Here is a 25,110-nt window from a genome sequence, read left to right on the forward strand (position 1 = left end):
TTTTTCCTTCCAGTTCTCTTACTGTGAATTTATATGCATATATTTATTATAATCTTAATTCCTTTTATTTATACAAATGCTTTTATTCTACATATGCTATATTCAGACTTCTATCTCTTAAAATAAATCTGAGAATTGATTTATGTTATTATTTATAAGTCTCCCTCTAAACCTTGTCATAGGTTTCCATAGTTTGGATGTACCATGTTTAATTTAACCACTACCATGTTGATGAGATTTAAGGGGCTTTTGTTTTTGACAACGTAAACAAAAAATGCAGAATTGTATATCCCCTAAATAAACCTTTGTCTGGTTTTATTCTGAGTTATTTTAACCTCATGAACATCATCAGTCTTCAGATTTTCTGTTTTGTTTTTATCTCTGAATCATTTTTCTATAGCATAGAATTTATATTTTACTTGCTTGGAGATCTGCCATATGCCCTTAAACTCTATGGACCTTTTGACATTTTTTTTTTTTATAAACTGGGTTAAATTTTTCAATTTATGTATAGTCATTGAATTATTTACATTTTTTTCTCTCTAGTTGGCACAATATGGGTAATTTTTTTTTCAGGTAGGCTGTCCGTTAATTTTGATAGTTAAAATTGTTGACATAAAGTTGTTATCATTTGTTTAACTTCCTCTCTATCAGTAGTACATTGTCTTTATCATTCTATTTGTCATATTCTGTGTCTTTTCAGGTTTTTAATAGTTGGATATAATGTGTGCATAGAACTCTAGATTTTTATTCAATTGGTTTTGCTTGATGCTTTTAATTTATTTGACCTTTGAACTGTGGTTGAATGTATTAAACACAGAATGCTAAATACTTTCTGACATCTATGTCTCTGTAAATGTTATATATATATGAAAACTGTCCTTTTTTTGAAAACTTGACTTTTTAATGAATATCTTGTAATAACAATTTTATACTTCAGAATTCTTTAACTGCTACAGCAATTAATTATTAAGGAATTCAAAACATTAATAAACTATGTTGACAAATTGTTATAATATGGAAACACCTTCAGAGAGCAGAACAGATTCTTAAGATGGCTTTTCCTTATATAACATCTGACACTTTCAGGGAGAAAAGGTGAAATTTGACTTCAGAATCAAGGGACAAAACATTTTGCATAGAGTGTAAATGATAAAACCACTTGAATTTAGAGCTGGTCAAGGTTAAATTTGAAAAGCAATTCTCCAAAGAGCTAAACTTAGGTCAACCCATTTTTTATGTATGAAGTTGAATGGAAAAAATTATATATTTTCAAATGACTTTAAGCCATTACAAAATCAAAACAGTCTTCCACTCTCCCTTAATAGAGCATGCCCTGGGGGTACATAGCAAAGGCATTGCTTCAGTTGGCATCTTGAAAAGCTGAATGCAATTCTCAGAATGATTTCTGTCTGGAAGAAATTTAAATGAGATCTTAATAGGTCAGGAAGGAATTAAAATCTATCAGTGTTTATAAATGCTATTCTATTGCCTGCAACAGTTAGAGAACTTCAATTTTTTTAATTTGAGTTACTATTTGAATACCCTTTGCTTTACTGTGTTTGTTAATACATTGAGAATCTATTAATTCAATGTTTTCCAAAAGGTCATGAAGTATATTCCCTGATTTAAAAAGAAAAAAAAAAGTGTATTACCTAAAGTATTCCAGGCAGCACAAAATATATCCTATTTTTATTGTTTCAGGTTTTATTGTGAGTGAAAAGGGAAGCCGATGTAATATTTTGAACACAGCCTGCAGGTTAGTGTGTGTATCTGTTATCTATGGCTGCATAAATCATGCCTATACTCAGTGGCTTAAATCAACAACAATTGACAATTTTCCATGAGGACAATATTTATGGTTCTGAGCTTGGATGGTATCATGCTCCACATTGTATAACGTGAGATTACTCCACTGATAAAATCAGTTGCATTTCCAGCTAAGGCTGGAATGGCTACCTAGTTTCATGAGGCCTCTAACATTTAGACCTGGCATGGGCTTCCTCGCTGCATGATGGCTAGCCTACAAGATGGAGAGGAAGAAGCTGACAGAGCTCTTACAGACTGAAAACATCATCTTAGCTGGGCTGGCATGGCTCAGTGGTTGAGCATTGACCTATGAACCAGAAGGTCACGGTTCGTTTCTGGTCAGGGCACATGCCAGGTTGCAGTTTGAACCCCAGTGTGGGGTGTGCATGAAACACAGGAGGCAGCCAATCAATGACTTTGTTTTATCATTGATGTTTCTTTCTCTCCCTCTCCCTTCCTTTCTGAAATCAATAAAAATATATTTAAAGAAAAAACAAAAAACATCACCTTAATTTTATTTTACTGAATATAAGACTAGTTCAGACTTTACCTCTTGATGTAAGTGGTGAGATACATGTACAGAATTTGAGAAATTATCAGTTGGCCTGTCACAAAACTTTCTATTAAGGAGAAAGTATAGAAACAGGAGGGTAAATTGTTATTTTAAGGGGTTTATTATGTTCAATTTTTGAATTATTTTTTTGTAGGCCAGCTGTAAAAATTGAGGAAAAAATGTTTACATTTATTTTTAAAATAACCATACTAAATTATTGACTACAAAAATGATACAGTCTAAAAAATCTAATTAAAATTTTAAATATAAAGAAAAAAATATTTGTAATTTCATCATTTAATGATAACTAAAAACTACTAATTAAAATGTTATTGAATGTCATCTTAGAAATAGTAGGATACCACTTTCAACTATAGAATTATAAAATGATTAAAATTAAATATAAGGATATATAATATTATTAAATATTTCTTACTCTACTGCTTTTAACTATAATCATATTTAAGAATTTTATGTTGTTACATAAGCTATCTAAGAAAACATATGAAAGTACAGTATTTAACTAATACATATGATGAGAAAATTATCACCTTTATGACAATTTTTTTGCTTTTTTAAAAGTTTTCTCATTGAGTTTTATCAGCTAAATCATTATTTTATTCCATTTTTAACTTTTTAAAATTTAATTATTGTTATTTTTGAATGTGCAGGTTGAAATACTGACAATTGGATCTATAATGTTAATTACTTAAGTTTCTTTATAGGAGGCCTCTAAAAATTGCAAATCAATAGCAGGATTTATGATATTTTTGCAGAAACAAGTCAATTGTTTGGACCAATAGAATGAAAATATAATCTTAGGCTCTATTTCTATGCAGGTTAAAATAAAATGATCCAAGCCACAGTGTTAAATGAATTGTTTCTTAGTCATTCAAAACTTTACCACATTTTAGTTGGTTTTATTATTTAACACTTTTTTCTTTTAATTATTTTTATTTTTTTCACATTTTTCTAATTTTTTTTTTTTTTTGGTAGATAGGAAAATTATATGCTTTCCTCACACCATTAATGTCTTCCAGATTCACAGTTGTAACATTTTGAAAATGGAATATACATTTTCTTGAATAAATTTTTATAGGATATACTTCATTTAATTTGAGCCTTTTTTTTTTACCTAATGTATAGCTATTATCTGAAATTTCTATTTATGATATTATATATACAGGTATATATAATTTATGCTATTTTGTATATCCTATATAATAAAGAGAAACATGTAAATTGACCATCCCTCTGCTATGCTCACCAGCCAATCAGGAGTATGCAAATTAACCTGACAAAGATGGTGGTTTAATTTGCATACGCAGGTGTCAAGTGCCCGGGGAGGATATGCCAGCCGTGGGTTCCCAGGACCATTGCTGGCCTGGGGGGGTGAGGCCGGCCATGCCAAGACACACCCGCGGGCTCCCGGGATCTTTGCCAGCGAAGAGCAGAGCAGGAGAGCGGTTGGAGAGTGGGAGGTTTGGAGGACTTGGCAGAGCAGGAGGCCGCTGGACATAGAGCAGAGCAAGAGAGAGGGAGGCTTGGAGAGCGTGGCTCCCTCTGTCACCCCAGCTTCCTCATCACAGCTGTGGAAACTGACAGCAGGGAGGAGGAGGAAGTACAACCCCACAGAATCAGCCAGAATCAGCCATTGATCAGACAGCTCTCAGCGGCCTGACAGCCAGGACTCTCATTCATCTGCATCTCAGACAGGGACAGTAGAGAGGTGGGACTATGTCTAAAGAACAACGTAGAGCTTCAGCTGAAATATGCTGGCGTTATCGACAGAAAATGTCTGCAGAGCAGCGTGCATCTGATCTTGAAAGAAGGTGGCACCTGTGACAGAATGTATCTGAAGACTAGCTATTGGAAAAGCGTTGCTCTGGTGCCGAAAAACACTGGCGTAATCGACAGAAAATGTCTAAAGACCAAAGTGCCTTGGAAGTTGAAAGAAGGCGGTGGTGATGACAGAATATGTCTAGAGAACAGTCATCAACAAGTACTACCAATACTGGTAGAAACTGCCTTCTCAGCGAAAATACAATACATGAGGATGCAATTCTCAAACATAGTTGTGGTGGAATGACTGTCAATGTGAATTTTGCCTATCACTAAGTTTCTCTGATGAAAAACCATCCGATGGGAAAATTACTTGATGTTGTGGCAAAGGGAAAGTCTGTCCAAATGATATACATTTTCCCTAATAACCGGCATATTTAAAAAGATTAATGACAAATGAAGATTCTGACAGTAAAAATTTCATGGAAAATATTCGTTCCATGAATAGTTCTTTTGCTTTTGCTTCCATGGGTGCAAATATTGCATCACCATCAGGATATGGGCCATACTGTTTTAGAATACATGGACAAGTTTAACACCATACTTGAACTTTACATCCTCTGGGTGGTGTTTCTCGGAAGTTTGCTCAACTCTATATTTTGGATATAGCTGAAACTACAAGTAAAACATTAGCAATGCCAGAAAACCAGGGCTGCTCAGAAAGATTCATGATCAACATCAACAACCTCATGCATGAAATCAATGAATTAACAAAATCGTACAAGATGCTACATGAGGTACAAAAGGAAGCCCAATCTGAAGCAGCAGCAAAAGGTATTGCTCCCACAGAAGTAACAACTATCATAACAGTGACCGAGGTAGATATAATTCTCCCAGTGTAACCAAGGTGGCTGTCATATTCAGAAATGAAGATGGAGAACCTCCTTTTGAAAGGGACTTGCTCATTCATTGTAAACCAGATCTCAATAATCCAAATGCCACTAAAATGAAACAAAACAATATCCTGTTTCCTATATTAGATGCAATGACATATCCTATTCTTTTTCCACATGGGGAAAAAGGCTGGGAAGATATTGCATTAAGACTCAGAGACAACAGTGTAATCGACAATAATACCAGACAAAATGTAAGGACACGAGTCACACAAATGCAGTATTATGGATTTCATCTTTCTGTGCAAGACATGTTCAATCCTATTTTAAATGCAGGAAAATTAACTCAACAGTTTATGGTGGATTCATATTCATATTCAAAAATGGAGGCCAATCAGATCAATTTCATCAAAGCAAACCAATCTAAGTTGAGAGTTGAAAAATATAATGGTTTGATGGATTATCTCAAATCGAGATCTGAAAATGACAATGTGCCAATTGGTAAAATAATACTTCCGTCATCTTTTGAGGGTAGTCCCAGAAATATGCAGCACCAATATCAGGATGCTATGGCAATTGTAACGAATTATGACAAGCATGATTTATTCATAACCTTGACACGCAACCCAAAATGGGCAGATATTGCAAACAATTTACAACGCTGGCAAAAACAGGAAAACAGACCTGACTTGGTAGCCAAAGTTTTTAATATTAAGCTGAATGGTCTTTTAAATGATATCTGTAAATTCCATTTATTTGGCAAAGTAATAGCTAAAATTCATGTCATTGAATTTCAGAAACATGGACTGCCTCATGCTCACATATTACTGATATTAGATAGTGAGTCCAAATTACCTTCCTCTAATTAATTCTCTTTCAATGTCCATGAATTTCATGCACCTGGCCACTATTATATATATACTAGAGGCCTGGTGCACAAAAATTTGTGCACTCGGGGGGAAGGGGGGCCCTCAGCCTGGCCTGTGCCCTCTCGCAGTCTGGGACCCCTCGGGAGATAACGCCCTGCTGGCTTAGGCCTGCTCCCGGGTGGCAGAGGGCAGGCCCAATCCCTAGGTGCAGCCCCTGGTTGGGCTCAGAGCAGGGCCGATTGGGGAGTTGGAGCGCCGTCCCCTGTCATGCACAGAGCAGGGTGGATCAGGAGGTTGCGATGCCACCCTCAGTCATGCTCAGGGTAGGGCCAATTGGGGGGTTGGGGCACCGCCCCCTGTCACACTCAAGGCAGGGTCAATGGGGAGGTTGCAGCGCCACCCCCTGTCACGCACAGAGCAGGGCCAATCAGGGGGTTGAGGAGCTGCCCCCTGTCACTCATAGAGTAGGGCCGATAGGGGAGTTGGGGCACCGCCCCCTGTCACACACAGAGCAGGGCTGATCAGGGGGTTGGGGCACCGCCCTCTATCACCCACAGAGCAGGGCCAATCAGAGGTTTGGGATGCCACCACTCTCACACTCAGGGCAGGGCCAATGGGGAGGTTATGGCTCTACCCCATCACACACAGAGCAGGGCCCGTGGGAGGGGTGGGGGTTGTGGCGCCACCCTCTATCACCCACAGAGCAGGGCCGATCATGGGGTTGGGGCGCTGCCACTCTCACACTCAGTGCAGGGCCTATGGGGAGGTTATGGCTCTACCCTGTCACACACAGAGCTGGGCCCGTGGGTGGGGGGGTGTTGGGGCGCCGCACCCTGTCACACACAGAGCCGCAGGGCGATCAGGGGGTTTGGGCGCTGCCCCTTGTCATGCTGATCCCGGTGCCGGGAGGCCTCTCGGCTCCGCTGATCCCAGTGCTGGGAGGTATATTACCCTTTTACTATATAGGGTAGAGGCCTGGTGCACGGGTGGGGGCCGGCTGGTTTGCCCTGAAGGGTGTCCTGGATCAGGGTGGGGGTCCCCACTGGGGTGCCTGACCAGCCTGGGTGAGGGGATGATGGCTGTTTGCAGCTGGTCACACACCATTCAAGGTGGGGGTCCCCACTGGGGTGCCTGGCCAGTCTGGGTAAGGGGCTGAGGGCTGTTTTCAGGCTGGCGGGTGACAGAAGCTCCCAACTGCTCCTTTTTTCTTTTCTTTTTTTAATTCTGGGCCAGCTTTAGCTCTGAAGCTCCAGCTCTTAGGCCTCCGCTGCTGAAAGTAGGTAATCAAAACAATGTATAACTCCAGCTCTGACTCCAGCTCTTAGATCCCAGCTCGCTGAAAGCTGGTTTCTGGGGTTTTGTTTAGCTTCTATATTTGTTACAATGTTTCAAACTGCAGGCTCAGAGGCCTGCAGCGGCAGGCGGGGAACGTTGGAGTCCTCCGTCACTGAAGCAAGCAAGCTTCATGTTAGTTTCAAGCTGACTGGCTGCTGGCCGCCATCTTGGCTGACAGTTAATTTGCATATCTTGCTGATTAGCCAATGGGAAGGGCAGCGGTCGTACACCAATTACCATGTTTCTCTTTTATTAGATTAGATATCCCATATAATAAAGAGGTAATATGCAAATTGACCATCACTCCAACACAGAAGATGGCCGCCCCCATGTGGTCAAAGATGGCTACCACAAGATGGCCAGCAGGGGAGGGCAGTTGTGGGTGATCAGGCCAGCAGGGGAGGTCAGTTAGGAGGGACCAGACCTGTAAGGGAGGGCAGTTGGGGTGATCAGGCCTGCATGGGAGGGTAGTTGAGGGGACCAGGCCTGCAGGGGAGGGAAGTTGGGGGGGACCAGGCCTGTAAGGGAGGGCAGTTGGGGTGATCAGGCCTTCAGGGGAGGGAAGTTGGGGGGGACTAGGCCTACAGGGGAGGGAAGTTGGGGTGGACCAGGCCTGTAAGGGGAGGACAGTTAGGGGTGACCGGGCTGGCAGAGGAGAGCAGTTGGTTGCAATTGGTCCTGCACAGGAGGGAAGTTAGGGTTGACCAGGCCTGCAGGAGAGGGCAGTTGGGGGAGACCAGGTCAGCAGGGGAGCAGTTAGGAGTTGATCAGGCTGGCAGGGGAGTGGTTAGGGGGTGATCAGGCTGGCAGGCAGAAGCAGTTAGAGGCAATCAGGCAGGCAGGCAGGCGAGCGATTGGGTGCCAGCAGTCCTGGATTGTGAGAGGGATGTCCGACTGCCCTTTTAGGCCCGATCCTAGTGGGATCGGGCCTAAAAGGGCAGTCGGACATCCCTCGAGGGGTCCCAGATTGGAGAGGTTGCAGGGTGGGCTGAGGGACACCGGGCCTCTAATATATATATAATTGAATGAACTGTTCATCTTGCTGTTACTTTTGTCTGTGTGTGTGTGTGGCCGGGGGGGGGGGGGGGGTTTCCTCCATTTTTGCAGATTATGTCCTCTAGCAACAAGATCTTCTTTCCTTTTTTTCTCCCTAAAAAATGGGTGGAATAAAGTAAATGTTCTGATTTCTTGTGTTAAATTATAAAGTACTCATACCAATCAACAAAAGGACGACACACAATCCAGAGGACCTACAGAGACACTTCTCCAAATAGGACATACAGTTGGCCAAGAGGCATATGAAAAAATGCTCAAAGTCACTAATCATCAGAGAGTTGCAAATTAAAACGACAATGAGTTACCATCTCACACCTGTCAGAATTGCTACCATAAACAAATCAAGAAACAACAAGTACTGGTGAGGATGTGGATAAAAGGGAACCCTAGTACACTGCTGGTGGGAATACACACTGGTACAGCCACTATGGAAAACAGTGTGGAGTTTTCTCAAAAAATTAATAATGGGACTGCCATTTGACCCAGTGATCCCACTTAGGAATATGACCTAAGAAGCTTGCAACACCAATCAGAAAGAATATATGCACCCCTATGTTCATAGCAGCATTATTTACAATAGCTAAGATCTGGAAACAGCCCAAGTGCTCATCAGTAGAAGAGTGGGTAAAAAATGTGTGGTATATTTACACAATGGATTACTATGCAGCTGTAAGAAGTAGGATCTCTTACCTTTTGAGGAAACTTGGAGGGACCTGGAGAGTATACGCTAAGTGAAATAAGCCAGTCAGAGAAAGACAAATATCACATGATCTCACGCATATGTAGAATCTAATGAACAAATAAACTGACCAACAAAATAGATCCAGATCCACAGACTGAGGATTCTGAGGGAAGGTAGAGCAGGAAGAGATAAACCAATTACATTACATACATATATGTATAACCCATGGACACAGACAATAGTGTGGTAAAGGCCTAGGGAGGGGACAGGAGTGGAGAGCAGTGGGTCGATGGGGGCAGAGTGGGGAGAAGAGGACATCTGTAATACTTTCGACAGTAAATATAAATTGTAAAAATGATTTTATTTTAGTGTTACAGCTTTTTGTTAGATTGCCTATGTAAAGAAGTATAAGTTCAAAAACATTTTTTCTTAAACTTGAAAATTTTGCACCACTATAGTGAATGATAAATTAATTATTATTGTTAGATGGCTGATTCTAATGTAATGATTCCCCATCCAGGCTCCATAAGTCATTGGATATCAGTATTAGAATACTATGTGTAAAATAAAGTAGCTAGGTTCCAGGGACCTACAGTCTAAGGAGGACTTTCGGTCAAGCCATTATATTCTAGATCTAATTTGAGTGTAAATTCAGGAGTATTTGCTGATAAATTGAATGTGAAGTACAACAGAAAACACGAATGCTGACATTATGCTTTTTGGCCTGAGCAGCTAAAAGAATCTTTGGCCTTTATTCAGATAAGAAAGATTTAAAAATATATAATTATTTATTCATTCATCAGATATTTGTTGAGCATCTGCTATGAGCTAAGCACTTATTTCTAGGCTCATATGAAAGGCCTTGTTTTAAAATACAAATTTTGAGATCATTATCATACACATTTATTAAAATTTATGACTGAATATTGACAAAAGACTAAAGATAGCTATAATAGAGAAGATACTTAAGATTAGAGCCCTGAGCTATTCCAATATTTAGTGTTCAGAAACATCAGGGGGAACCAGCAAAAAATGTTGAAAAGAGTTGTCTGAACGATGGAAGTAAAATCAGGCATGTGTGGACTCCTGGAAGACATATATTTTAAGAAGATGATCAAAGTCTCAAATGCTCTTGAGAGGTAAAAAAAAAAAAAAAAAAAAAAAAAGAATATTAAGATATAATCATGGATTTAGTAACATGGGAGTTTTGAGACATTGATCAATAGTTTTGATGTAAAAATGGAAGTGAAAGAGTTTACACAGACCAAAAGATAATCTACAATAATAAAAGTGTAATATGCTAATTAGACTGGATAGCCAAACGACCTTCTGGACGACCTTCCAGGTGAAACCAGGGCTGCGAGGGCTGAGGCAAGCTGCTGTGGCTGCCAGGGCTGAGCCCCTTGCACAAATTTCATGCATTGGGCCTCTAGTATAATATGAAAAAAGAGATAAGTATAGATGACTATTTCAATAAAATCTAAAGGAAGAAAAGTTATACTAAGAGGCATTTCCTTCAACTCAGCAATTTTGTCTGATCTTTTTATTATAAGTCTTGTGTGTATATATGTATCAGAGAGAAAAACATTTTTTGTTAATTGAGCTTATAGCATCATGTCCTTGGGTGAGGATAAAATAATAATAATAGTCTTATTAACCAATGTCACCCCAATAAATTTATTTTAAAAATAAATGCAACAGTAACATGTCATTAAATAAATTTAAAGCAGAGAGCAACACAATATGAAACAAACAAACAAACCAAAACCATGGAAAGTCTTAATTATGTTTAAAATACATGATGCTATGAGTTTTGGACATTGATGTGGTAAAATCTAACTACATATGAAAAATTGTTTTCCTTTCTCTATACCAAATGTAATGCTATTCTGGTATCTACCAGTAACCTCAACATTTGCTTTGAGCAACAACAAAAGCACTCTAGTAAATGATACCCAGGAGCAGTTGGGCAAAGGTGGACGATAATTAAATGTTCTTCATTCACTTGTTCCCTTTGCAAACTTCCTGAGGAAACATTGTCTCCAAAAAGATTTTATTCATTGCTGACAGTTGAATAAATTTACTTCTGGTTCTCATTTTGTCGTCCTTTTTAACCTTCTCATTATTTCTCTCTCTTGCCCTCAGGATAATAATGAGCCAAAAAGTTACTTAATTGTGTCTGATAAGTATAAGTATCTGAACAGGAGCTACATGTTCAGGAAGAAGAAAACCCATAAATTGTCAAGTCATATTGAACATAATAATTAACCTGTAAAACTTGTGTTAGTTAAAAGCCTTGCTTAGAATATTCTCTAAAACATCCATCTACCCCTTCTTCTTAAAAAACTCTTGTTTCATTCAAATATATTTTATATATAGCATTCAGAATATATTTTTAAAATATGTATCTGCTTTAATTCAATATATTCTGCTTACTCTAAAAATAACTGAAGGTAGCTAATCAATAACTCTTGATGAAACAACTATATTTTAATACACTATATAAAAAAGCACAAATACATATTTTAGGTGTATAATTACATGTTTGCAAAACTAGGCTTCATAATAATACTTTCCCTATGGAAATTACATAAACAAATTGCACAAAAATGATTCTAAAACACACTATTTTTCTCTGTCATTCTACTTTTATTCTTATTTCTATATGTTCAATATAAAAAAATTGTTATGTCTCATCTTTGGCCTCCTAGTGACACAATTTTCCATGAGGCAGTAGGGGCTTAACTTCACAGTAGAAGAAGGACAGAGCACCATATGTTCCAACACACTCATGCTGGGGAAAGGACAGCTTCACCCTGTGAGAAAAAGAATCGATGGAGAGTTTAAACTATGGTTAGTCTAAAGTTTTCAAAGGTGAAAAAAGAAACAGAGTGCAAATATAGAGAAGCAATACATTAAATTTGTACAGAGGAAATCTACCATTTAATCATTTGTTAATCAAATTTTCCCCATTGTTTCAACTAATTTGCGGGAGTGAGTTGGCACTTTAAACGTACATCCATTTTTCCCCATACACTGTCATTATATTTGAAACTATTTGAGAGTGATTAAGGAATTACTAGTACACTGAGATTTTTTTTTTCCACTTGGGGAATAATATGGACACTGGGAAATAACTGGAATTGTACTTTTTATATTCAATAATATCTCACATTAGCTATTTTATAATAAAAATAAATCGTAATGTATACTATAAAATATCGTATAATATAGTTGTATAAAGTTTTTAAAATAATGATTGGGCAAGATTTAAGTACTTAATTAAAACAAGGATTAACATATATCAAGCTCCTATAGAGTAGGCTCTATACATAATTTACATTTCATTATTATACTAGTGGCCTGGTGCATGAATTCATGCACAGGTGGGGTACAGCTGCCTGCCCAGATCGGGGCTGATGGGGGTCAATGACAGCTAGTGGGAGGGACTGTGGGAGGTTGGCTGACTGGCCCCACCCCCATCGGGCTGGTTGGCCAGCCACAGTGCACAGAATAGTGACTGGTCATTCTGGTCGTTCTGGTTGTTCCGGTCACTTGGCTTTTATATATATAGATTTAATCTCATGAATAATCCTATGGGTACATATTAATCCCATCACCCTTTGGTAAGTTAGAAAGTGGTGACTAAATGGGGCTAAATATCTTATACCAAGTTATAGAGCAACTAAACGTAGGAGATGGTATTCAATTTGGGTTTAGTATCCGAACCTAAGCTCACTGATTTCCCTCCATATGATACTACTTATTAGATCACTATTCTGGCTGATGAGAAGCCCCATGAGCATAGCCGGTGTTGCTCAGTGGTTGAGCATCGACCCATGAACCAGGAGGTCACAGTTCGATTCCAGATTGGAGCACATGCATGGGTTGTGAGCTCGATCCTTAGTATGGGGAGTGAAGGAGGCAGCCGTTCAATGATTCTCTCTCATCATTGATGTTTCTATCTCTCCCTCTCCCTTCCTCTTTCTCTAAAATCAATAAAAACATTTTAAAAAAATAAATAATAAACAGAAACCCCATGACATATGTTGAAGATGATAGCTCTAAAATAACTTTTATATATGTAATACATATGAATTAGGACTATGCAAAAGAGAGTTTGTATAAATATACATATATATATATATATATATATATGTATATATATATAAGTTTATAAATGGTACTTTTCTAAGTTCTATTAGAAATTAATCGTATTATTGTGTTATTTTTCATTTTTAGGAAGTCATGATTATTTATTATGATGAAAGTTCTTTTTGGTGAACATAATGTTCTAATTGTATAATTTTTTTTTCATCTGGATCATATCTGGCTGCAGTATATAATAAAATATGATGATAATGGTATATATAATTATATACTAGACTATTCAAATTGATTAGCCTTCATGTAATTAGTGAAAATTTATTTATAAACAAATCATCATTGATATCTTGTCATAAGGAAATCTAATAACACCCCTAGTATGTGACCTTCATTCAATAAAACTAATTTGATCTGTTTAATCCTTGGTCATTGCTTTCTAATCCTTTTTTATCTTGACACATTGTAAAATAAATTAATTAATTGGTTTCAGAAAACCATTTGTAAGTAAAAACTTTGTATCCAGATAGTTAATTTGACAGTGAAGCCCAATTTCCTTTAGTGTGAGAGTAATTTCCTCCTCTATATTCTCAAATGATTTGACAGACTGGCAGACAAGCAATGGGATAGACCAGAAAATTATCCCATAATCCTTTACCTCATATGAAAACACTTGAGAAGTCTACTTAAAATCTCCACCTAAAGACAAAAACAAAGTCAATTGAAATGAATAGGAACACTGAAATTTTTACTTCAAAAAGATTAAGAATCTGTCAAAGGCAATTCTGATAGTTCACGTTGTTAGAGAGTTACTTAAAATGCAATATATTTCCACACAGTGAGAAAAGCGAGGCATACAGGCTGTGTTAAAGAATCGTGGAGCAAATATAAAGGATGGACTGTCGATGCCACCCTTTAGCTCTGCCTATGGCCTCTAACAAAGATCTTACTTAGGGAGCCCTGCCATCCTTGAAGACCAGCAGACATACAGAACTGTTAGTCCAGAAGCCTAGCCAAGAGCAAGTCACCTGTTCCACAGAACTGTGCCCTGATGGGACACCAAAGGTGGTACAAGAGAGCAGCAGGCAGTGTACACAAGCAGATTAGAACTGCCTGCCTTAGAACAATTACCAAAGATGTGTTCATCACTCCTTCTTTACTCTTTGTTAGAGTGTTGCGCAGCCCACAGAAATTTATATGCCAGAATTAAGAGAGAGAATCTAGTTTCAGAAATACCTCATTTACAAATAGCCTGTGGAAAACTTTGCCTTCATGCTCCACTCAATTCTCCACCTTTTCTTATGAGATATCAACATCAGTGCTGACATAGTGGAAGAAACTGCAGCCCAAGGAGGAGCTGAGCTCAATAAAATAAAATAAAATAAATTGGATCTCCGTTGCCTATCATGAAATATCATAGAGGTAATGCTGATTTATCGCAAAATGAAAACTTTGTCTTCTGCCTCAGGCCTCCATTTTTTCCTAATAGTACAAATGCCTAGATCTAGATGTATAGAGAGTCAGGGTTGTATAAAAAGCTGTTCTTTCTCCTACAGCGCCCTCAGAAGGATTGAATGCCTTTGGGTGATTACCCTGAGAGTTACCAATTGCTATAACTTTTTGACAAATTCCTCTTCCCTGTGAAATAATAGCTAACACTGACAGTTTGTTAGGTGCTGTTTTAAGTTGTATTTTAACTCATGTAAGCGCCACAGTGACCTTATGATCACTCCTATGTTACAGATGAGAAAACTGAGGGAGAGGGAAGCGTGCCTACAGAACATATGAGAGTAAATGGGGGCGTAAATATCAGGCCATTTACTATCTAAAGTCCATAATCTTAATCACCAGATAATGCTGACTGGATGCTTGTCTATGAGAGTTTGCATTGATGTTTTCAATGTTGAAAAGCTGTTCATTATTCAATTCATGCTTGCCCTACCCAAGTTAATGTATGTTAAATAGATTCCAGAGAGATAACTGATTTTATAGTCATCTCCCAAATTTAAATTTGTACCCAGGTTGAGTTTCAAAAATCTATTTATAATTAACCCTGTGATTTACTTTTTAAGTCTTGCCCAATATCACCTCCTCACTCTGGCCACCAACACTAGCCGCCATGATAAGCCATGTTCCCCTTTATTCATTGTGTTTGTTTCCTGGGGTTATTATAACTCATTACCACAAATGTGGAGGCTCACAAACAGCAGCAATTTATATTTTCAGAAACTGGGCCTAGACGTCTTAACAAAGTGTAGTTGCGGTGCACTCCCAATGGAGGCTAAAGGGGAGCACCCTTTGCCTCTTAGTTTATGGAAACTCTGGGAACTTACCAGGTTGTCTCTGCCTCCACCTTCATATGAGTTTCTCTTTTGTGTACTTGTGTCTCAAATCCCCTTTGTCTTTCTCATGTAATGACAGCTGTTATTGTATTTAGGGCCCAAAATAAGTCTGGAATGATTTTATCTTGAGATCATTAAGTCAATTACATCTAGAAAGACCTTCCCCCCCGCCCCCCCCCCCCAGATAAGGTTCCTGGATTAGGACTTAGACATGACTTTTTGTGGCCACTATTCAACTTACCACACTCATCTTGTGTTTTCTTTTACCAAATCACTTATTGCTTTTTATTAGAATTTATGATTTACTTATGTGTTATTTTTATTGACTATCATTTCTTTCCCACTTGATGGAATGAAAATGACACAAGTCAAGGATCTTTATTTTGTGTACTGTAAAAATCTAAGCTCTTACAACAAAATGTATATTAATACATAATTAGAAACTTATTTTAGAGGTAAGATCAAAATACAGGCATAAAAAATATCACTGAAAAATTCGTTCATGGAATCTGTTTCTTTCCCATAGCTTTATTACAGTTTCATCACATTTGTATTATGGAATTATAAATGCTCTACTATCCTTAGGTATCCCTCACAAACCTTTGATATTAATGGACACACAGTGATGGAACAGGAGTTTTTCTGTGGTTACCCATAATATTTTAGATATTTTCTAAGACAGAAATACCATGTTTGCTAATTCTAGAAATATTATGGAATGTTTGCTATAAATTGAATCCTGTGTTTAGTTCTAGAACATGTTAGAAAATACACGTGTTTTTTCTGTAAAAATTACAGAATTTCATATTCCTTTGAAGAACTGTGCAATTACCTGGACAATTTCAAAAAAGTTAATGTTTTGGCTAATAATCAACAAAAATTCATAAAGCAACTGTGGCTGGAGGCCTAGAAAGCATTGGTCCTTTCCCTGCAATGGTTGTTCTTCATTTTAACATGAAGTAAATGAATGAAGGGCCTCAGATCTAAGGAATTTTACTGCTTTCATATCCACCTAAAGATAGCTTTAAAGTTAGAACATAACTTGCTATCCATGTCTTTTTGGAGATCATCAGCAAAAACCATGGTTTGCTGAAGGCTCAGGCATCATCTGATAATTCAACCTACTTTGATGTTTAACCTGAACATAATAAATTATATGTAATTCATCCATCCATTCAAAAATATTTGTTGACCACCTACTTTCAATCATGTATTATTCCAAATGCCAGGTATAGAGCAGAGAAAAAAATTGATTATAATTGTTGCCTTAAATGGTCTTACGTTATAATAGAAGACAGAAGAAGAAATGAGATGAATAAAATATAGTAAACTATAAGTAGTGATAAATTATGAGTAGAAATAGAGCAGGGAGAGAAAATGTGAACAAGAGGAAGAAATGTATTAAAAAGTATTTTGAAATGTAAATATTTTTCACTGATTGCACTTAATAAAAACTTAAAATGCTATTTAAAGACTATAGAAATAAAATATCTGAACATAATTATTGATCCAATTCAAAGGTGTAAATTTGGGGATGCTGTATAGGTTGAAAACATATTATTCGGCAACATTTCCCATGACAAACATATTCTCAAGTGGTTTTGCAGTGTGTCCTTCAGTAAATCATGTATTAAGATAGCTCATGCTAGTTGCTTGAAATGATATGCATGCAATTTCATTTGTATTAATTCAGAGAAGAGAAGAAATTTTAGAGTGAGATGAACTTATTTCAAGGTGATTTTGATTACATCCTCATTTGGCAAGAATGAAAATTACTCTTAAATGAAGAAAAAATAGATTCATGCACTAAGCAAGACATTCTAGTCCCTGATTTTATCTGTTTATAATACGTTAGAGGTATTTATTAACAGTTTAAACCAAAAGAGGGACCAAAAAAGATGATGGATAGTGTTGGGTGTTTGTTTGTTTTTTCAATTAGAAAATGGCAGTTACATTAAGAGTAATTATTTTCTGTTTGTTACAATAATTTGCAAATTTTCTATGGAAAAGCAACACACATATATGTTATTTTCAAAAGATTCCACTCATATACAATTGTATAATGTATTAAATAAGCATTCATTGAGAGCTGAGTGTAACAATTTTGCTGACAATTTGAAGATAGACATAAAATAAAAACAATGTGTGTATTTTTAGTAAACATCCAATCTAGTTGAAGTGGCAAAAATATGTTTGTGCATAATATTTTTTTAGTATTTAAAATGTTTTATTGATGTAAAATACCCAACATAAAACTGCACCCATTATAAATATATATATATATATATATATATATATATATATATATATATATATATATACTAGAGGCCCGGTGCACAAAAATTTGTGCACTCAGGGGGAAGGGGGGGTCCCTCAGCCTGGCCTGTGCCCTCTCGCAGTCTGGGACCCCTCGGGAGATAACACACTGCTGGCTTAGGCCTGCTCCCAGGTGGCAAAGGGCAGGCCCAATCCCTAAGTGCAGCCCCTGGTCGGGCTCAGAGCAGGGCCCATTGGGGAGTTGGGGCCCTGCCCCCTGTCATGCACAGAGCAGGGCGGGTTGGGAGGTTGTGATGCCACCCTCAGTCACACTCAGGGTAGGGCTGATTGGGAGGTTGGGGCACCGCCCCCTGTCACACCCAAGGCAGGGTCGATGGGGAGGTTGCGGCGCCACCCCCTGTCACGCACAGAGCAGGGCCCATCAGGGGTTTGGGGAGCTCCACCCTGTCACCCACAAAGCACGGCTGATCAGGGGGTTGGGGTGCCGCCACTCTCACACTCAGGGCAGGGCCAATGGGGAGGTTATGGCTCTACCCTGTCACACACAGAGCAGGGCTGATCAGGGGGTTGGGGAGCCTCCCCATAACAGGCATAGAGCAGGGCTGATCAGGAGGTTGGGGTGCCTTCTCCAGTCATGAACAGAGCAGGGCGGATAGGGAAGTTGTGGCCCTGTCCCCTGTCACACAAAGAGCCGCAAGGCAATCAGGGGGTTTGGGCACTGCCCCCTGTCACGCTGATCCCGGTGCTGGGAGGCATATTACCCTTTTACTATATAGGATAGAGGCCTGGTGCATGGGTGGGGTTGGCTGGTTTGCCCTGAAGGGTGTCCTGGATCAGGGCGGGGGTCCCCACAGGGGTGCCTGGCCAGTCTGGGTGAGGGGCTGAGGGCTGAAGCTCCCAACTGCTCCTTTTTTTCTTTTTTTTTTATTCTGAGCCAGCTTTAGCTCTGGCTCCAGCTCTGAGGCCTCTGCTGCTGCTGAAAGCAGGTATCTGGTTTGTTTAGGTTCTATAATTGAAACAATGTATAACTCCAGCTCTGAGATCCCAGCTCGCTGAAAGCAGGTTTCTGGGGTTTTGTTTAGCTTCTATATTTGTTACAATGTTTCAAACTGCCAGCTCAGAGGCCGGCAAGGCAGGCGGGGAACGTTGGTTTCCTCCGTCACTGAAGCAAGCAAGCCTCATGTTAGTTTCAAGCTGCCTGGCTGCCGGCCGCCATCTTGGCTGGCAGTTAATTTGCATATCGCCCTGATTAGCCAATGGGAAGGGTCATACACTAATTACCATGTTTCGCTTTTATTAGATAGGATATATACTTTTATAGATGTATAAATTTTCACAAACTGAAGGTATCCATGTCAACAGCATTCATAAGAAACAAAAAAGAGGTGCAGTGTCCCGGGAGCCACCCACAAGTCTCTTTCCAAACATTACTTAACCAAGGAATTAACTAATTGTCATGATCTTTTATCAGAAGGTGCCTTGTATAAATCAGCAGTGGCCTCTCACCAGACACTAAATCTGCCAGTGCCTTGGTCTTCTCCTTCCCAGCCTCCAGAATATCTTCTATTAGTTTCACCTGAATTTGCTATGTAATAAAATCAAGCCACATATATTCATTTGTGTCTGGAGTTGTTACTTTAATGCCTAGTTTGTGAGACTTGGGTATATCATTGCATACAGATCACTTTCCATTTGTTTCTGTTCTCCGTCACTGAGGATGGTTCCACCATGCTCTGAATTAATGAAGCAAGAAATGCAAGAATCATGTAGGCTTTCCCCTCTCCCATAACTAGTGTACTAATAAATTAGCAAATCTTTTCAGTGCTCATTTACAGTTTCACTCTCCACCTCTTTTCTATGACAGCTTTAGAGTTCAGTTTTCCCCTAATTTTTCTTCATTATGACTATACACTGAGTGGCCAGATTATTATGACCACCTGACGTTTGTAGGCAAATTAGCTATCATTTTGCGCTGAAGTTGCTAGAGGGCCAGACTATTATAAATAAGGAAGCAGTTTGTTTACCACGACAGTAGAAGTGATTTTTTTCTGAAGATATGGGTAAACAATGTGATTTAACAGCCTTTGAATGTGGGAGGTTACACACACACACACACACACACACACATATATACACAATTTCTAACATTATCTTCTCTAGAGTTGTCTCATTTTAATCCAGGGTCTTTACTGGTAGCTGCTAGGGTCTGAATGTCCGTGTCTTCCTAAAAGCACATGTTGAAATTCTAACCTTCCAGATGATGGTACTTGGAGATGGGGTCTTTGGGAGGTGACTGGGTCATGAGGCCAGAACCTGCATGAGTGAAATTAATGCCCTTCAACAACAGCCCCAGAGTGATCTCTTACCCTTTGGCCATTTGAGGACACAGCAGAAGGTTCCTTGTATGAATCAGCAGTGGCCTCTCACCAGACACTAAATCTGCCAGTGCCTTGGTCTTCTACTTCCCAGCCTCCAGAATAGTGAGGAAAAACATTTCTGTTTCTTATATGCCACCCAGTCTATGGTATTTATTACAGCAGCCTGAATGGGCTTTCTGAATTTTACCACTGCCCTATGCAAAGTCTTATAATGTTATCATTTTCCCTTCAGGATCAAATATTACCCCCTTCCTACTGGATTTAAAAAAACAACAACAATAAAATAAAACCCACTTCTATCTTTATAGATAACAAACTACTTGCAGAGTCATCCCTTCTTTTACATTAAGACCTTTCAATATTCATTGTCCTCTTCATTATTTATTCTCAGTATCTCAATTTGAATGACTTTTTTTAATCCTTTAAGACTTAAAGCATCATCTCCAGTAGGTTCCCAAATAAGATTAATATTCCTGTTTCTATGTTTTCAAAACCCTCTTGGAAAACCTTACTTGAGAACTGTCTGATAATATGTGTGTCTTTCTATCATTATTATTGTTTGCCATAAATTAAGACAATGCATGGCACATCACAGACATATTATAAATGCTGAATAAATGAAGAGATGATATGTGACTTTTTTGCTATAGATATCAATATCTCAAAAACTCTTTCATTGGAATGCTATGAATCTCAGTGTGAAGCTTTATTCTTTTAATTTAACATATTAAAATCCATGGTTTTCAACTATAGTATAATTCAAAGAAAACCAGGGTGGAAATTAATAGATTTGACCTCTAGTTTTGGATTGTGACAATGAGATATGTGGACTCAAGGAATTCAATTCAAGTCTTTGTATCTCACTTGTTTTCATCTCTCAGAAACCATGTTTAGCTAGATAATCTCTAAGACATATTTTTTCTCTTATTTTTTAAGAAAACAACCTTCCTAAATAAACAATTAAAATGTTCTCAACTGATATTTTTTGTTTTCTTCAGTGTGGTGGAAATTGGACAGGCTTAAAAACATGAGATACCTAGATAATGGAGAAGATTGAAGGAGAAAGGAGTTTTCAGAGAAGCGAACAGTGATGGAATGTGATTTTAGGAACTGAAAGGAAGTATATTTTTTGCAGTTTTTTTTCTACCTAAGCTACTTCCAAGACCTATGTATTTGAGGTCAAATATTATTTAATAATTTTTAAATTTTGGATTATGACTGTTAAAATTTCTCCACTTTAGTCCAGCTGACATGCTTCAGTGGTTGAGCATCGACTTATGAATCAGGAGGTCACCATTGAATTCCAAGACAGGGTACATGCCTGGGTTGCAGGCTTGATCCCTAGTAGGGGTTGTGTAGAGACAGCCAATCAATGATTCTCTGTCATCATTGTTGTTTCTATCTCTCTTCCTTCTCCCCTTCCTCCTCTGAAATCAATAAGAACATACTTAAAAAATATATTTCTCATGGAGTCAAGACAGTCTCATCAAAAAATGGTGCTGGGAAAATTGGTCAGATACATGCAAAAAAATGAAACTATATCACCAACTTACATCATACACAAAAATAAACTCAAAATGGTTAAGGGACTTAAATGTAAGATGGGAAACCATAAAAATCTTAGAAGACTCCATAGGCAGAAAAATGTCAGACTTATGTCCTCTCAATATCTTTACTGATATAACTCTTAGGGCAATGGAAACTAAGGAGAAAATAAACAAATGGGACTACATCAAAATAAAAAGGTTTTGCACAGCAAAGGAAACCATCAACAAAAGAACAAGAAAGCCCACTGCATGGGAGAACATATTTGCTAATGTTATCACTGATAAGGGTATAATCTCCAACATTTACAAGGAACTCATACAACTTAACAAAAGGAAGATAAACAACCCAATCAAAAAATGGGCAAAGCACCTAAATAAACACTTTTCAAAAGAGGACATACAGAAGGCTGAGAGACATATGAAAACATGCTCAAAGTCACTAATCATCTGAGAGATGCAAATCAAAACAACAATGAGGTACCATCTCACATCTGTCAGAATGGCTATTTTCAACAAATCAACAAACAACAAGTGTTGGAGAAGATGTGGAGAAAAAGGAACCCTCTTGAACTGCCGGTGGAAATGCAGACTGGTGCAGCCACTGTGGACAACAGTATGGAGATTCTTCAAAAAATTAAAAATAGAACTCCCATTCAACCCAGTAATCCCACTTCTGGGAATATATCTCGAGAAACCAGAAACACCAATCAGAAAGGATATATGCACCCCGATGTTCATAGCAGCACAATTTACAATAGGTAAGATTTGGAAATAGCCTAAGTGCCCATCAGCAGATGAGTGGATTAGAAGACAGTGGTACATCTACACAATGGAATACTACACTGCTATAAAACAGGAGGACTTTTACCATTTGCAACAGCATGGATGGAACTAGAGAGCATCATGCTAAGCAAAATAAGCAGTCGGAGAAAGATAAATATCACGTGATCTCACTCACATGTGGGATATAATGAACAACATAAACTGGTGAACAAAAACAGATCCAGAGACAAAAAAAAAACAAACAAACAAAAAAAAAACCAACAAACACTGAACATACCATCCAACCTCAGAGAGAAGTTCGGTTGGGGAGGGGAGGGTAAGAGATCAACCAAAGAACTTGTATGCATGCATATTAGCATAACCAATGGACAGGGATACTGGGGTGGTGGGGGCTTGTCCGTGGGGGCTGAGTGGCCAGGGGGGAGGGTCAACTGAGGAGAAAGGAGACATATATAATACTTTAAACAATATATATATACACACATATTTCTCCACTTTAGCCCAATTATCTTTGCTCTCAATGAAATAATGACTTCTGTTCTACTCTCCCTCCACTACCACCACCACCACTTATTTCTCCCCCCAACACCTCCCCGGCAATGTATAGAATCCACCAATCTTAACCTAGGTTTTTAAAAAAATAGGGATTGTGGTTGTTAATTTGATATGTGAAGGGGCTAAGGGATGCCCAGATAGTTGGTAGAATATGATTTCTGGATGTATCTGTGAGGATGTTTCCAGAAGAGGTTAACATTTGAATCAGTAGACTGAGAAAAGAAATTCACCTTCACCAACGTGTGTGGTCATCATTTAATCTGAGGAGGAGCTGAATAGAACAAAGAGTGGCTGGGAGGGTGTATTATCTCTTTGCTTGAGCTGGACTTCCATCTTCTCCTGACCTTGAACATCAGAGCTCTTGGTTCTCAGGTCTTTAGAACGTGCAACTTAGCACAGTCACCTGTTTCTTCAGAATTTAGACTCCAACTGAATTATGCCATAGGTTTTTCAGGTTCTCCAGGTAAAATAGAGCTGGAAATTTTAAACTATCTACAAAGCACCAGTAATTACATGCTCATTTTCACTCTGACCTTGGATCAGTTTATCTTGAGACAGAGACTGAATGGGGAGTCGGTAGGAGAATTGGGAACTCTGGCTTAGCAGTGATCCAAGAATATTAAGCCAACCAACCCCCCCCCCCCAAAAAAAAAAAAAAACCCTAAAGTTAAATAAATGGAAACAGACCTTACATAATAGTGCTCTGTACTCAATTTGGAGTTAAGTTTTGCTATTTAAATTTCTGCCTTATAGACAGAATATGTAGGGAGAAAAAACTATGATAAAAAATTTACAACTGCCAATGTCTGATAACTTCCAGGCTTGTTTAAAGGGGTTTCCCTTCATGCTACTATGGACTTTGGCTGTGCTGACCGTATTGCTTACGGCTGGGTTTAGTTACATCCCAGGGGCCTAATTAAAACAAGAAGCACACCTTTTTCCAAGTAGTATAGAGATTGCCAAAGGCCAGTCTTTATTTACATGCTCAACAGGCATCCTGTAAGTGCTATAACCATTTTAGGACTTTTTGAAGTCTGCTGGGGCTCTGCAATTGAATTGTTGTTGCCCTCACCCTGAGAGCCAGAGTGACTGAGCAGCCACTGTCTGGAAGAGGCAGCGTGATCAAGTAAGCACCGGCACCAACAGCTTCCACTCAGATACTGCCATTCCATTCATACTTCATTAACCAAAGCTAAACCCAAACTGAAGCTACGTTAGTATAAAATATGCAAGACATAGTGAAATATATGCAGAAATAATTAATAAAATATGAAAATGGGAATATTTATTTCTCTGTGGTATTTCACAGCCTTTTGTTACTCTTAAAATATATACAAAATATTTGATGTGTTCCATCTCTTGGGTGATTGTTTTTTTCCTGGCAATATCATAAAACTGTGTTCTCTCCATGCCTTTACCTTTGATATCAACATTCCAAATGACAGTAAACTTTGAACAAATTTCAAAAATCTCTGCACTTCCTTTTGCTTCTAAACCTTAATACCTTCTACTCATAGGTTTGGAACCATCCAGTTAGCCATTGATCTAATCAATGATACTCAAGACAATGTTTGTCTCTTCACCAAAAAAATAAAAATACATATTTCTTCTACTGATATGTCTTCTATTTCATAAATAGACTTTGCACAAACAAGTGCTGGGTTGGGGCACATCTTCTGATGAGAGAACACAGCATTGATCCTGTAGGGAAGTATACTGGTCATAGAAAGAGAGTGGTGAGAAAAAAGGCAAAACTCATAGGGAAAAGTAAGAGCTGAGGTTAAGATTATAAATTGTACAGTGACTAAAATTTTTAAAGTACATTTTTGATTGAATGACAAATACACATAGAAATAGTCACAAATCATAAGGTTTACAGATCAATTTTATTAGCATATAAATGAAGACAAAGAACCCTAACAGAACCACAGGAATAACCTGTGTTCCCTTCGTCACTTCCAAGAATCACTGTTATTGTGACTACTTCTGCTACCATGTAGTTTGCTTTTCCAGAATCCTATATAATAAAGAGGTAATATGCAAATTAACCTTCATACCCTCACAAGATAGCTGCCTATAACCAGTCCTGCAGGGGGGTTAGTGAGGGACAACCAAATGACTGAATAAGCAGGCTGCATGGGGCGA

The sequence above is a fragment of the Myotis nattereri genome (genome assembly GCF_964212035.1).
Source record: "Myotis nattereri genome assembly, chromosome: 2".
Taxonomy (NCBI): domain Eukaryota; kingdom Metazoa; phylum Chordata; class Mammalia; order Chiroptera; family Vespertilionidae; genus Myotis; species Myotis nattereri.